General features: G+C 38.4%; 1 protein-coding gene across 7 annotated transcripts in view; it reads left to right on the top strand.

Annotated features, from left to right (window-relative positions):
- The window catches only part of CNTN4 (contactin 4), a 979,069-nt gene that overhangs the window by 46,549 nt on the left and 916,591 nt on the right, over positions 1 to 15,929 (top strand). The gene's annotated exons all lie outside the window — the stretch shown is intronic.

Here is a 15,929-nt window from a genome sequence, read left to right as displayed (position 1 = left end):
GGAGAGGGTTATGTGTGTAGCACTTGCCTAACTACAAGTATATCAGTTCATTCAATTCTGCCTAAACAATGACATGGGTTACTGAGGACAGGATTTGTATCATATTCATCCCTCTGACCTCAGATCCTAATGTTAGTAATTATTCTTAAACCTGGAATTGAGAATGAGAAGATAAACCTGTTCCTAGCACATAGCAAGTCCTCAATTAAGTTTACTGAATCAAATAAAACATTGGAATTGTATCTGTGAAAGCCATATCGGATACTTCTTAAGAGAAAAATCTGCCTAGAATTTCTTAGGAGTGGTTTCTCAACATTAAAACCATCCTGTTCATATTGGATTTATTTTACTTATGTAAATAGGAATACATGAGCAGGGAAGATTGGATACCACCATAAGGATTTTGTACCATGATATACATAATTTTCCCTCCCCTAGGAAAGGATGTTGATGAAAGCAGTTTTGGTAGGAGGTGTCTCGAGAGTAGATGGGCAGGTGGAGGTTATCTCTGGTGCTCTGGACTTACTATTCATAATTTTCTCCCCAGATAGAGTGGTTTTCAACTTCACAATTTCTTTGCTCATTTGGAAATACAGTAGCATAAAGATGAAGAGAGTTTGTGACCCACAACTAAAGTCTGTGTTCTCTTGTCACTTCATCAAATTAGTTCTGGTGGCATTTTGTTCCCCCCCCAGAAATAAATCACTATTAAAATGATTCTTTATAAAGCAGTCCACACATTTATCATACCACAGTGATCTGAACCCATTTAGGGAATTTTAAGCTACAGTTGGTCATGTTGCAGGCCTAGCAACTCTGGCCTTGTCACGTTGCATCTCTCTTCACTCCCTGTGCTACCATTAATCCTTCAGGACTGAGACCCAAGGTTTGCCAGTTATAGGCTTGGAAATAATCATATAAAACATAATAGTGTGGCAAGGTGAGATGGAGCTTTTAATTTTTTTAAGTGAACAGCAAGCAAGATGACAGATGTGAAAGGACAAGCAGATTGGGAAAAATCAGTAATAATGATGAAACATCCTCAGAACTTTTGCTTTTATCATTTTGCCTCACATTCAGTTTAATTACGAATTTTACTGGCAGCAACAATTGGCTTTTGGCATAAATTAATCATGCCATCATTATGCATGAAATAAAATTTCAATCGTATTTGTTGAATATTTTCTTAGAGCAGGCATCCCCAAACTTTTTACACAGGGGGCCAGTTCACTGTCCCTCAGACCATTGGAGGGCCGCCACATACTGTGCTCCTCTCACTGACCACCAATGAAAGAGGTGCCCCTTCCTGAAGTGCGGCGGGGGTGGGGGTGGGGGGGCCGGATAAATGGCCTCAGGGGGCCGCATGCAGCCCGCGGAGCATAGTTTGGGGACACGTGTCTTAGAGCTTGGCATTCTTTCTCAGCACTTTACATAGAGTTTCTCCTTATCTACCTTATGAAATATGTTATTATCATTCCCACTTTTAATATAAGAATATTTGGAGATTAGAAGGCTAAAGTAATTTGACAAAAGTCACATAGCCTAGCATAATAGACTAGAAAACAAACTCAGGATGCTGTAATTATTACACTAGAATCATTTTTTTTTTTAAATGAAGTGTTGGCATTAGTTTTGTTTTTTAATCTTTAATACTTTTATTTGAGAATTGATAATAGTTATATCAATTTAGAAGTCATTTGGAGAACTGGTAAAATTGCTACATTATTTTAATTTATATTTGTCTTATTTTTAAAATAAATAACATTTTGATCTATATTTGAGAGGTATATAGAAAGCTAAGACGTCTATGTTAATTATGATTTTGTTTACTGTATTTTTAGTGAATAATTTGACTATTTTATTAATCCAGTCATCATATGCTAAACCTAGAGTGACTGCTGTTAGTATTTTTTTTAGCTTGTGATTGAAGTATTTTTGATTAGAGTAAAATTTATTTCTAAGAGTAATCTGAGTAATATCTATATGTTGTAGATTGATATTACTATCTATGGTAATACCTATGCATCTGTGTAATAACTTTCCAATTAACTTTGCTATTAATAAATAAGAAATATATTTTATATCCTGTTCCAGTAAATGCACACATATAAACACATATATATGAAATTAATACTTCATAAAATATTAGTTACCCTTATTATAATCAGTGCTCACTTGATATTTTACATTTTATACCATTATAAAATATATACTGGTCATGACTCACAATATTGATTTCATAACTCCCTAATGGTTGTAGTGTGCAGTTCAGATGTACTGTGGTGGGGGAAGAAAAAAGATGATATGATTTTTCAGACAGAGGACTGGTCCCTATGTTGAGATATGTTAGTTATATGTCACCTTATCTGTAAAATGGTGATTATCAGTACTTCTCAGGGAAGCTGTAAAGCCTGATACCTAGTAGATACTTAGTAAATGTCAGTTTCTTTTATTTTTAGAGCTCACACTTCATTTCATTATATTATACAAAATGTCAATTGTTTAAGCGTTCCAGCACTTTATTTTTTAATTATTATTCTTTTTCTACCCTCAGCATAGATAAGAGGAGCATTCCAGCCCTTCAGTTTGGATTTTCATGCTATTTCCAATTTTAACTATGTGTGTTCTTCCTATCTTCGGCTAAAAAATAAAAACAAACTAACAATAGCAAAAAAAGGAAATTGCAGTAATTTTAACAGACCAACATCAAGTACTCTGGAAGCCAGACCAGAATTTAGTGGCTTGTTAAATTTTATGTATCATAAATGGAAATGACTTTTATTTGTTAATTATTTTTTATGACCACCTATTGTAACATCTAACACATATTTCTCCCTCTTCCCTGTCCTCCACTCTTTAACCTTCCTCACCCCTTTTTGTAGAGGTGCCAGCGAGGTCTTTGTAAGTCAGTGCTTCAGTTCCATTATTTCCTATCTCAACAGGCTTCACTGGCTCACCGTTATCTTTCAAATTAGTCACAGGCTCCCCAGCCTGAATTGAGGCCTGTATGACACAATTCTAGTCTACCTTTGGAGATTTGCTCCCTTTTGGTTTCCTCTCTGTACTTCATACTTTGATCCAACAAGATGGCCTGTCTTATTCCACATGGATCTCACAATTTCCAGGCTCTGTGTCTTTCCTTATGTTGTAACTTATACCTAGAAGAATTTTCTCGTAGTCCATCTGTCCTCATTAAAAACTCTGCTCCTGTTTTCAAACTTCTTGTCTGTTTCACTGTGACTCTTCTAATTGATTCTCTTTCACTCCCACACTCCTTCTATTGATATTGATTTCTCTGAAGCTGGTTCCTGGGGCCTTTCTTCTTCTTAAGACATATACAGTGTGTCTCAAGTTGGAATTACTTGATGGCTTCCATATGGTTGATTGCTGGTGGGATTTTGTTGCTAATGATAATTCAGAAAATAGTAGTAGGGACTAATTGCAATTCTGAAGATTTGAGCTTAAACATATGCTGCTTCTTGGGCTGTGGAAGTTGGACACATTGAGATAAGATTATTCAGTAAAATAGTAAGGCTAGGCACAGTGACTCAGTTCCATAATCTCAGCACTTTGGGAGGCTTAGATGGGAGGGTCACTTGAACCCAGGGGTTTGAGACTTAGCCTGGGCAATATAGGCGTACTCTGTCTCTACGGAAATTTTTTAAAAAATTGAGATAGGCATGGTGGTGTGTGCCCGTTGTCCCAGCTACTCAGAAGGCTGGGGTAGGAATCACTTGAGCTCAGGGGGTGGAGGTTGCAGTGAGCTGAGGTTGTGCCACTGCATTCCAGCCTGGGTGGCAGAGCAAGAGAAAGAAAAACATATTAGGAGGTCTAACTGTAATTTTCTAACATTTAGTTTTAAATGTACACTGTTTCTTGGGCTGTGACAGTAGGGTAAAATTACCCAGTTTGTGTAAATCTTATGAGGCTTGACAAATGGACTTAATAATTATCAGATGATGAAATTAAATGAGTCGGTGAATGTTAATGCATCCTCCTTCCATATAACTGGATGCCTTGGGACAGTTCCAGTGTGTGACATTTATATTGTGTTATGATGTGTTAATAATGTGGATCACAGACAAGCAAAAGTCAAGGACAAATGTAATTTTCTGTGAAATGTATATTTAATACTTTTTAACATTTAGCAGAATTACCTTTGGATGTGAGTTAAACATTACATCCCCTTACTACTGTGACTCTGTGTGTGTGTGTGTGTGTGTGTGTGTGTGTGTGTTGTCTATGGAGTGAATCTATTAATTCCCTTACTGCAGTTTCAAACACTGAAGTATTGTAAACTTTCTTTAATTGTATTGTGTTTTATATATTTTGCTGGTTCTGCTGTAATCTAAGAGTATTTTGTGTGTGTGATATCAGTGAATCAGGCAAGCTGATTCACACACTCGGGTGTGTGAAGCTTTGGGGTCAGCTATTAGGTTATTATATCATTTCAGAAATGCTCCATCTGCCTTATGGTAGCCTTCAGTTTGATCAAACAGTGGAGTAGTGCAAAGACTCCTAATATTGTAGAAATCCTATGACCATATGCAGCGGTTTTACTTTGTTCCAAGGGGTATACACTTCCATTTGGCTGTTTTCATGCAGAGCACATTTATATGAGGGTAAATTCAATGGCAACTTTTAGTCTGTAGAGGAATACATTGAGAGGTATGTTACTGACCATAAATTATCAATTTGAAATGAATGCATACTTCAGAGGCCCCACTGGCTCCCATTTTTACTGCTGTCCCCTAAAAGCACCTTCAGGTTTATATGCTGAAGATGGAGACCTTCATAGTTAGAAAATTGCTTTCCCTCAGGGCATAGGAAATATTGCTTGACATTTTGTAACACTATTTGATGTTTTCAAAACAGTGTGCTATGTAGATACTACTCTAGGTCATGTGTAATTTTTTACTCTGTATTTATAAATGCTATGAAGCTTGCAGGTTTTAAGAATAGTAATGTTTACATTTATATAATTTGATGGAATGACTTTTCCCTGTAATGTAAAATTAATTAATGTTTAGTATAAAGGCAAGAACCAGCTGTCTTGAAGATTGTGTAGTTGACTTGTGTATTTTCACTTCCTCATACTGATAACATAACCAAAGGCCTGACCCATGCCAGTGAAATAACCAAAATTATTTCTACAAGTTTGTCAGGCAGACCTCTGAGTTTCAGTGCAAATTGGGAGTGGGGTGGTCATAGCCTTTTTTTCTGTGTTATAAAGTAAGCTGAATATATACAGAGGTAGAGTTTAAATGTAATGATTAGGTTTATTCATATACATTTAAAATCTAATATTCTACAAAATGGTTAGCACCATAATTGACACATTGTGAGCATTCAGTAAACCACAGAAGAATTTGCCACAGAAGTTAAGAGCAAAGTTGTCTAAACTATTTCTGCCTCCGTTTCATCATTTCTAATATAGGGATAGACCATTTACTTCATAGGATGCTGTGAAATCCACATAAAACATTTATAACAGTGTTTTTAATAAGTAAAAAAATAAAAATGTCAGCTAAATATTAGTTGTTTGTTAACTGTAATATATCCTAAAGCAACTTATTTCTTAACATAGATGTACTTCTGAATATTCTTGGAAAATTAGTATCTCTTTTTTTCGTTGCATTTTGTGGATATCTGAATGAATATCTCTACTCAGGTGTAGGACATACGTTTTTCTGCTTTTTCCTCTTTGTTGGAGAAATCTATTTCCATGGGACAGGCTGGTGATTTGTCTACAGATCCTTCCCTGGGGATTCTGTAGCAGCTACTTCAAAGGTATCTCAGCGTACACTTAATCATTTGAAATATCAGATAACTTGCTTGTTCATTTTATGCATGTTTTCTTTTTGAGGAAATTAGCCAACCTAAATTGAGCACCAGAAGATGATGATGATGATAATGATGATGATGATGATTATTATTATTATTGGTTTTACTATTTAAGTCATTCTCCAGCATGTTTATTTTGGAAGAGCAGGGCACTCTCCTGCAACTTTTAAGGATGACTGAACTGGAGAACATTCTGTTTAACCACAAAACTCATGTTCCCTCTATTTAATTCCTTAAAACTTGACCCCCCTTCAGTGCAGTTACCATTTGTCTTCCACATTAGGTGGGAAAGTTGTGTTTGCTTCCTTTTTGGGGGAGGATGTTTATGTATTTAGCAGAGACTTTTTGAGTTCCTACTGGTCCACCAGCAACTTTTGAAGGTGAGCTGAGGATACAGTGATGATCAAAATGGACAAATTCCTTGTTCTCATGGACCCCATAGGAGAAGACAGACAATATCCAGTAGACAAGTAATATTTTTTTTGAGATGGCTAATTTTTATATTTTTCATAGAGATGGGGTTTCGCCATGTTTGGCCAGGCTGGTCTTGAACTCCCAACCTCAAGTCATCTACCCACCTCAGCTTCCCAAAGTGTCCTGATTACAGGCATGAGCCACCACGCCTGGCCCACACATAAATATTTTTGACTATGTGGAAGTATGATGAAGAAAATGATAAATAGGAAAATGGGACTAAGGCAGGAAGGGCAAGACGTCTATGAGGAAGTGGAATGTGCACAGAGATTTGAATGCTGACAGGGAGGCAGCTAATTGTCTGAACAAAGAAGTGTTCAGTCAGAAGGAAAAGCATGGCTGGGGCTCTGCGGCCAAAACAAGCTCAGTCTGACTGAGAAAGGGAATAAATGACTGAATATATTTCTGTAGCCTTCTGTGTTCCAGGTGCTATCCAAGGTGCTTGGGATACGTCGGCCAACGTATTTGCAATGTTTTGCACAGTTGTCCTCTCCAAAACTCACCTTGAAATTTAATCCCCCATGTAGCCGAATTGAGAAGTGGGGGCTTTAAGAAGTAATTGGACCCAGAGGGATCTGTCCTTATGAGTGGATTAATCCACTCATGGAGTCATTAATTAATGAGTTAATGAACTAATGAGTTGTCATGAAAGTGGAACTGGTGGCTTTGTAAGAAGAGGAAAAGAGACCTGAGCTAGCACACTCAGCCATATGACACCCTGTGCCAACTTGGGACCCTGCGGAGAGTCCCCATGAGCAAGAAGTCCCTCACCAGATTTGGCCTCTCTATCTTGGACTTCTCAGCCTCCATAACTGTAAGAAATAAATATTTTTTCTTTATAAATTAATCCAGTTTCAGTTTATTTTGTTATCAGCAACAGACTATGACAATAATGCATAATTTTTTTCTAAGTAAATTATGTAAAGTATAATTCATATTATAAAATCAAATTTAAATATTAAATTTATATTTATAATTTATCACTGATCAGTGTTATATAAAATGTGTGTATGTAGGGAGGTGCTGGAGTGGGTGGGCTACAGTGTAAAATAGTGAGGTCAGAGTAGGTCTCAGAGCAGGTGGCATTTAAACTAAGTATTGAAGGAGGCAGGGCACGTTTGCCAGATGAGGATGTAGGAGAAGGAATTACCAGGCACAGGTAAGAGACTGAGATGGGAAAGATTAGCACTGGAACAGGATTGGATGCGGCGAGGAGTGGCTGTGTAAAATGCGACAGGGCATGCTTCTGTATCCACCTTCCTGAGTTAGGCTTGGCAGTATGACTGGCTGTGGCTGGTGGGTCATGTGGAGGTGAAATGTCGGGGACTGAAATGTACTCACAGGTCGGGCACAGCCTTTTGTGATTCAGTCATTATCGTGAGAAGAGTTTTCCTGGGGCAGATGTTGCCCTCTTAGCCTGGACCCCAAGTGAATGAAAGTGACACAGAGCCACCCCAGCTACGCACAACTCATCCTACGGTTGGCAGGAGGGCTGCCCACGGCAGCATGCACAACTCATCCTGTGGTTGGCAGGAGGGCTGCCCACGGAGGCTGCCTTAGATTACCAGACCCTACAGATTTTAGGAGAATTAATAGCGACTGTTTTAAGTCAGTGAGTTTGGAGGTGGTCTGTTAGGCAGAAGTTTTGTGGCAATAACTCAGTAATAGAGAAACCAGGCAGTGAAGTGAAATAGTGAGTTGGATATAAGGGTCTGGAGTTGAGAAGAAGTCTGGGATGGAGATAGAAATTTAGGAGTTATTGGCATACCAATAATATTTAAAACCTCAAAGTGAATGAGATCACCGTGGGAGTGGATGTAGTAGAGAGGGTGACTGAGGATTGCACTGCTACATCAGTACAATGTCTGGAAGAAGAGGAGCAACCCACGAGGAGGAAGGAAAATGCCCTATAAACTAAATGGATGAAAACAATATCTCGGAGGAGGGAGTGAGAAACAGGGTCAAAGGCAGTTGCTGAGCACTGGTCCCTGGATGTAGTAACTTGGGGAGAATTGTTGACTTTGATAAATACAGCTTTATGGGAGCGTTGGCAGTGCAAGCCTGATTATAGTGATTTTAAGCATGAATATAGGCAGAGAGCAACTGGAGATAGAGAGCAAAGTAACTTTTTGAAGAGTTTGTGGGAAGGAGATAGAAATGAGATTAAACAACGGCCCCCTCACAAAGGGAGTGCTAAACCATGGTAAAGGTGTGCTTTATTCTGAGGTAAGAGTTGAAGTGTTTAAATAATGATCTATTTGTCTTTTAGATATTGCTCTTGCTCCTGTATGGTGACGGATCTGGGGTGAAAGGGAGCAGAACAGTTATGAGGCTGTTTCTGTTGCCTAGATGAGAGACTGTGTTGGCTTCAGCTGTAGCCCAAGAAATGTGGAAAGTCATGGGTAAATTTCACATAGTCGTAATGGTATTAGGTAGACAGCAGTGTGGGATCTTTAGCTTAAGGAACTTAAAAAAGTTTTTGTGATCAAATGAAAGATCACAAATGTATATGAGAATTATTTTTTGTAACGTCTCTTTAGCTATACCTTATGTAAATCATACTTGTTTGAAGCAATATATGTTGATTAATTTATTAAAATTTACATTCTGTTACTTTTTGAAATAATGCCTATTGCCTACGATAAAATATATATGATCAGCCTGGCACAGTGGCTTACACCTGTAATCCCAGCATTTTGAGAGGCCAAGGCAGGTGGATCACTTGAGGTCAGGAGTTCAAGACCAGCCTGGCCAACATGGTGAAACCCCGTCTCTACTAAAAATAGAAAAATCAGCCAGGTGGCAGGCGCCTGTAATCCTTGGCTACTCAGGAGGCTGAGGCAGGAGAATTGCTTGAACCCAGGAGGCAGAGATTGCAGTGACCTGATTGCGCCATTGCACTCCAGCCTGGGTGACAGAGTAAGACTGTGTCTTCCCACCCCTAAAAAAATAGATATGGTAATTTTTCTCCTTTTCAAATTCTATTCTATTCCATCCTGGATCATTCAATCTACACTGGCGTATTTTGCTCAAGTGACGGTAGAGATGGTTTCTGGCATGATGTCCTTATCTGAATCTGTGTGCAAAATAACTTTAAAAATGTAAAATAAGTTATGTGATTTTTTACTTGGGATAAGGATTAAACAACATCAGCAAAACAGACTTTTACTCCTTAGATCTCAGATTTTTATGTACTAGAGAACTGCTTCTACAGAAATAGTAAAGTATTTTGCCAAGTGTGCTTTCAGCAGAGACTTGAATGATTGTCTGTGATCTGTTTTGCTCTTATTCCACGTTCAGAGGTTCCCATGGGAACCACCCCCAATTCGTGAGAAGAGTCAAATTTAACAAACAATACAGAAAAGCCATTTAATCATCCTCTGTGTGATCCACAAAAGTGCCAGAAATACTGAGGAAATGAAATCACTAGAATCTCTGTCTGTATGGGCCTGCCCAGAGAAAAAGTCCTGTTCATGGTAAATAGATTTGATAGACGGCAAAAAAACCCACCAGTGTCCTAAATCTGACAATAACAAAAAAAGCTTTTCCATCATCCATCTCCTTCTCTGCTGAGATACCTTTTCAAAATTTGCTAAGTGTTTTTGTGTCCTAGACTTTGGCATCTTGCCATTTTAATTTAACTATTTTTCCCCTGAAAGATTTGCTTCCAGAAAAAGCGTGGGATCATAATACAGCAAACCTTATACGTAATCTTCTTAGGTTCAGAAAGCTAATTTTAAACCTAATTTCCCTATCTCTGTCTCTCTATTCCTGTGCTTACCTGCCTGCATTGATTAATTTCTGTGTGGCAATGAAAAATTGACTCAGTTACCTGACCTCTTCCCTTCTGATTGCAGAGGCTCTGTCTTTTATGGGGACATGGGACACCTGGTGCCATGAGACATGTGAACACAAATTATCCATACCTGGGCTGTGGCTTTAGTGAGACGAGAGACATTGGAGTCCCCCAGGAGCAGCTCCTCAGCAGATTGAGGACAAGAACAGAGGGTACCTACAACAGCCTATGTATTCTAGAACACAGCTCTTTTTCTTTTGCCTGACTTAACTAGAAACTGTTTTAAAGTGAATTAAATGTTTCAGCTGTGTCACCAGTGGGCATTGAACCCTGAAACACTGATCTGAGAGGGTCTTGGTGACCATGCTATCCAAGCTTCACGTGATTGAGACCTCCAGGTTAGGTTCATCTTCTCACCCTCCGGGTGCTCTCTACTGTGAAACCAAATTGGGCTATTATTTGCTTCCTTAAACACACTTAGCTCATGTCTGCACAAGAGTCTTTGAACATGTGGTGTGTTTTACGTGAAATGCCTGCAAATGATTTCTGCTCATCCTTAAGATCTCAGAATAAATGCCATTTCCTCGGAAAGCACCACCTTCTTGACCCTGCAGCCTATCGGAGGTTTCTCTGCACTGTGTTGTCACAGCACCTTTGCTTTTCCATCAGAACATTTAACATCGTTCATAAATTGTTTTGTAGATGAGGGGGTGGTTAACTTGGGTTACTTTTTCTCTTCTCCAGTAAAAGAGATTTCAGAATCACTCCCCTTAGAGTCATTTATGTGAGGTTTTCCCCTGAGGGCAGACCAGTGGCATCACTGCTTCAGAAAGGGTATAATCAGGATGAAAATTAAAAATGCTTGGTATCTTTGAGGGAAAAGAGATGACGTTTTGGAGAGATGGTGGGTGCCAGGGCCATTCCTGCTTCAGTGCTTCCGTAACCCACTGGGAACTTAGGCGGTGGCTATTTGTGGGATTAAAAAAAGGTGCTATGGGAACCTTGGAAGCCGAAGTGCTTGGCATCTTCAGTGAGCTTAGCATTCAGGAAGTGAAATTGCCCTGCATAGGCCACGTGGGTTTGTGGAAAAACCTGCATACAGCAGAGTTCGTTGAGCAATGGTCCAGCGTCTTCATCCGCAGCGTCCTTAAGCAGTGCCACCGTGTGGCAGCAGTAAGCAATGGCAGTGATCCGATCCTGTCTACTCCCTGGTGTGCATGTCCTTGGTGGATGTCCATTATGCATATGGGACATCAAGAGATAAATCGAAAAAATAGGAAATGCAACTGTATATGAAGCCTGATTTGGAGAGGCATTTGTTTGCATAGGTCTGTAAGATCCATTGTAGACCCTCGGTAAACGTTTGTTTTAGAGATGAGGAGATGGAGGCAGAGAGAAGGCAAATCATTTATCACAGACATAGCATTAACTCTGGGCAGAGTCAGAATATGTGAATCTTCTGGCCCCAGTTTTGGTAGTTCTGCAGTTGAAAGATACCATGAAGAAGACTCATGTATATTAAGAGATCATCATCCAGTCAATTATTATGAGACTACTAAAAGCTATGGATTGCTAGGGATATTCCTAGCTATTTGGGGAGAGGGAAGTCTGACCCTCTGGGATGCTTATTTTATCTCTGGGAACCATTTTGGAATCATTAATATTTCTCATCTACACGTCTGTTCCTCTTCCTTCCAGTTTTCCTAATGACCTTCTTCCTTTTCTTTTTGCCTGCCTCCACGCATTTCTGTTTCTTTGGTCTACCAAATGGATTTCATTTTGAGATATCTGTGTCATCGAGACAAATGTATCTTGACTAAAGAAAGAGAAGGTCTGGTTTCTGTTCTGAAATTTCTGTCTTACACATTTAAAAATGGAAGTAGATATTTGAAAGTAAAAGAAATGAAGTCAGCACACATTAATATGATGAGATTACATAAGACCTGGTAGATAATAAATGTGAGACTGGGTTGAGATTGATGGGTGATGGCTTCTTAGAGGAGGAGGATTTTAAAGACATGCGATATGAAGGTAGAGGGAGGAGATGTGTGCCCTCCGGGGAGAAATGAGACAGGTGGGGAAGTCCAGCAAACATGTGTTTATGGGGGTAGTGAGAAGAGAGTTGGCAAACCTGGATGGGATTATTCAGAATCAGCTGAGGAAAAGATAGCTTAGGGAAGGAGTTTCTGGAGTCAATGGTGAATTAAGCTGCTAAAGTAAAATAAAAGTGTAAAAATGAAAAAAACCTTTGAAATAGTTTTTGGGTTTACAGTCTAACTTTATTGTTACTATCTGGTTGACTTTGGACAAGCTATTTAAGAGAGGATTCTATTTTCTCATCTAAAAAATGTGCTTTTGCAAAAATCAAGTAAAATGTCCTATGAGATATCCTAAAACAATACTGGCCTAACAGAGGTATTCAATAAATGTAGGTTTTATACTTTAAAGTATACGCATTTCAAATTCTCACCACTAAGTTTCAGTTTTGAATGAATGTTTTCAGTTTATCTTGATTTTTTTCCTGACTTCAAAATTTTCTTTTTGGATTTTCTTAGAAATTAATGGTATTTCATAAGTAGGTATCAAATAAATCATTGTTTTCATTTAAGAAATATGGATGAATTGGCACACACACAAAATTATTCTCAGAAATCTATCAAAATGAATGAAAAGAACCCCAAATGAAGAAGGATAATTGCATTAATATTGAAATTAGGGTGGAGCCTCAACCTCAAACCCTAAATTACAAAGACTAGTTTTTGAATTTAATTTAGTAGAAGCTGCCAGGATTTCATACATAAGTTCTTTAATTTTGCATATGCTGTGTATATGGAAAATGAAAATGCTTCACAGGCCTTTTAAACCCTGGTAAATAGGACAGGGTGGCAAAGTGACACACCAAATTTTATGTTCCAGAATTAAAAAAAAAAAAAACTCGTAACAAAAGAACTAGAAGGTCAATTTTTCCCCCCAAAAGTATTAATATGAGATGTATAGATATGTTTCCAAAAGTCTACCATCCTTTATTATTTGTCCATTATTATTTCAGTACAAACATACCCAATGTTTCATAAAATATATGTAAGAAATAAAAGCTTTGATATAACAATTTCTTAACAAATGAGTGTGGTTGTGGTCTCAACCACTGGCAAAAGAATTATAGTGGACACATTCAGCTGCTGTACTAAGGGCAACCGTTGTAAAAGTCTTCCTGTTAGACGAAAATGGTTGGGCAAGTTACCCCCTCGTTCTTTCCTCTTTCACATCTGCAAAGAACCTAGACTCAGTGGAGGGAATCCTCACTGATACAAGGCGGTGAATATGTCCACACCAGCAGCATTCATAAGCAGTAGCAGTTTTCTTAAATATGAGAATCAGAGTAGTTACAGAATATATGAGTTTTTGAGCCTGGATAGAAAAAGTCCAGCAAACATGCAGCATGCACTCCTGGTGAGCATTAACTCACTCTTGGAATTTAGGAAAGAGTCAATTTCTGGAGAAAAATACGGAATATGTTTGTCTTCATTTTCTTGTTTTGTTTTTGGAAGAGTGAAATCTCCAGCTTTAAAAATGTTGGCAACTAATTCAACATTCTTCTTAAAGCGTAGTCAGTGTAAGCATCATTGGTGGGCTAAACAGGACATACCCTGTGAGCCAGATTTGACCCACAGGCTTTCAGTTTGCAACCTCTAATGCTTAGCACAAGACAGGATCCGATCTGAGAGATTGTGTAAGATTGATGTTTCAGAATTATACCGTATAATTTTGTCCAGAATCTTTTCCTTTTTAGTATGAACACACTGTTCTCTTAAATATTTTTTTTGCATTTTTAAAAGAAAATAATAAGTCTCAACATATCCCTGAAGCTTGCAATGCCCCAAACTCTTCCTTATGAACTTTTTTTTTTTTTTTTTTTTTTTTTTTTGAGACGGAGTTTCGCTCTTGTTGCCCAGGCTGGAGTGCAATGGCGCGATCTCGGCTCACCGCAACCTCCGCCTCCTGGGTTCAGGCAATTCTCCTGCCTCAGCCTCCTGAGTAGCTGGGATTACAGGCACACGCCACCATGCCCAGCTAATTTTTAGTATTTTTAGTAGAGACGGGGTTTCACCATGTTGACCAGGATGGTCTCGATCTCTTGACCTCGTGATCCACCCGCCTCGGCCTCCCAAAGTGCTGGGATTACAGGCTTGAGCCACCGCGCCTGGCCGAACTTTCTTAATATTCTAACAATATCAAAACAGAATACAAAATTGTTAGGCCTAAATTATCTACTTATTCTGACCTATATTGGGATCTTTTTCAAGCTTTTCAAAAGGTGACACAAAAGCCAGTTCAACCGGAACATTAGGAAAGAATTGCAGGGTCTCTGAGAATTGGGAAAAGACACAAAAGGCATCAGGAGGCTGGTTTTGAGATGGTTGCCATGAAAGGGATCTCATTTTCCTGCCCTGCAGACTTTATATCAAATGGATCATCTATCTGTCAAGCATTTTGAGCATTCCCCTTCACTGCTTTACCTGAGGTCTGTTGCAGCACCTTACTGTGTGAGGTGGGCCGTGTGTGTGTGTGTGTGTGTGTGTGTGTGTGTGTGTGTGTGTGTGTGTATTTTTGCAGATGATTTGCAGAATATGAGATACATAAGCAGCCATTAACATACTTTGTTTTATTTTTAAAGTTATGTTTGAATGGATTATGTTTGTCCCATGATTGTCTTTTTCTTTATCTGTATAATAAGGTCAATTTGACACAAGTTGATTTTTTTTTAACATTTGCTTTAATCCTTTGACAAACCTTGCCCTCGTTTCTGTTTAACCTTGGACCACCTGCCTTGGCTGGTTATGTAATTTGAAAATTAGAAAATTGTTATTTTTTTCTTGTTATTGGACTCCAAAACTCACCCAAATTCTTCTTTTTCTTTGCATTGTGTTTCCTCTCGGTCTTCCTAATTTCTTATGCTGATATTAATAAAATGGCTTGAGAGATAATAGTCTAGTAAAATGCATATTTTCCTAATTTGCTTATGGAAAAGCTATAAGTAGACTGGGAAGAACATGTTACTGAATTATAATTTTAAATTTTATGTCATTGAATGTCACTCTCAGTGTGATCCTTTTATGACTCTATGAATACATATTCCTTTGAATGTTGGAGGTGGAAGGCAGTTTGGTGGTCGCCTGGACTAAAACCATCATTTTACTGAGAAAGCAATTCTGAACTAAGCAGGAGAGGTCTTTTGGCCAATGTCAAACATACACTGGTGGAAAAATCAGGAGAGAATGTTGTATACTGGTTAAGAGCTATAAGAATCCAGAGTCAGACAAAACTTCATGTCCTGGATGGCCTTATATTAGTTTTGCTATGATTTCAGGCAAACCAAATAACTTTCCTGAGCCTTAGTTTCAACCGTTTTAAAATGGAGATTATAATACTGCTCACTGTTATTTATGATGTGGAATAAGTGATAGATTCGACATCAACTGTGTGACATCTAACACCTAGTAAGTTCTCAACTGTTACTTGTTATTGCTTCATCTCTCACAATCATCATTCTGATCACCTATGTTTGTGTCATCACACAGCTCTAGCAATGTTTCCAAACCGAAGAAAAGCTCTCTTAAATTTCCTCAGCAAGGGTTTGGCATCTGTTGTCATTTGTTGAGTGCTTCTCAGGTGGTTCAGGAATGTATATGGGTGTCTATTTTTCAGTTTGCAACTCCCCTTGATTTCCATTCTTCACATTTGGCTCATAAATTCAATCAATATGTATTGAATAACTTCCTTCCATACACAAGGCTCTGCTAGGTCCCTCGGATAC

Source organism: Saimiri boliviensis, chromosome 8 (genome assembly GCF_048565385.1).
Source record: "Saimiri boliviensis isolate mSaiBol1 chromosome 8, mSaiBol1.pri, whole genome shotgun sequence".
NCBI lineage: Eukaryota > Metazoa > Chordata > Mammalia > Primates > Cebidae > Saimiri > Saimiri boliviensis.
Note: the sequence above shows the minus strand (reverse complement) of the source record. Positions and strands in the feature narration are given on the sequence as shown.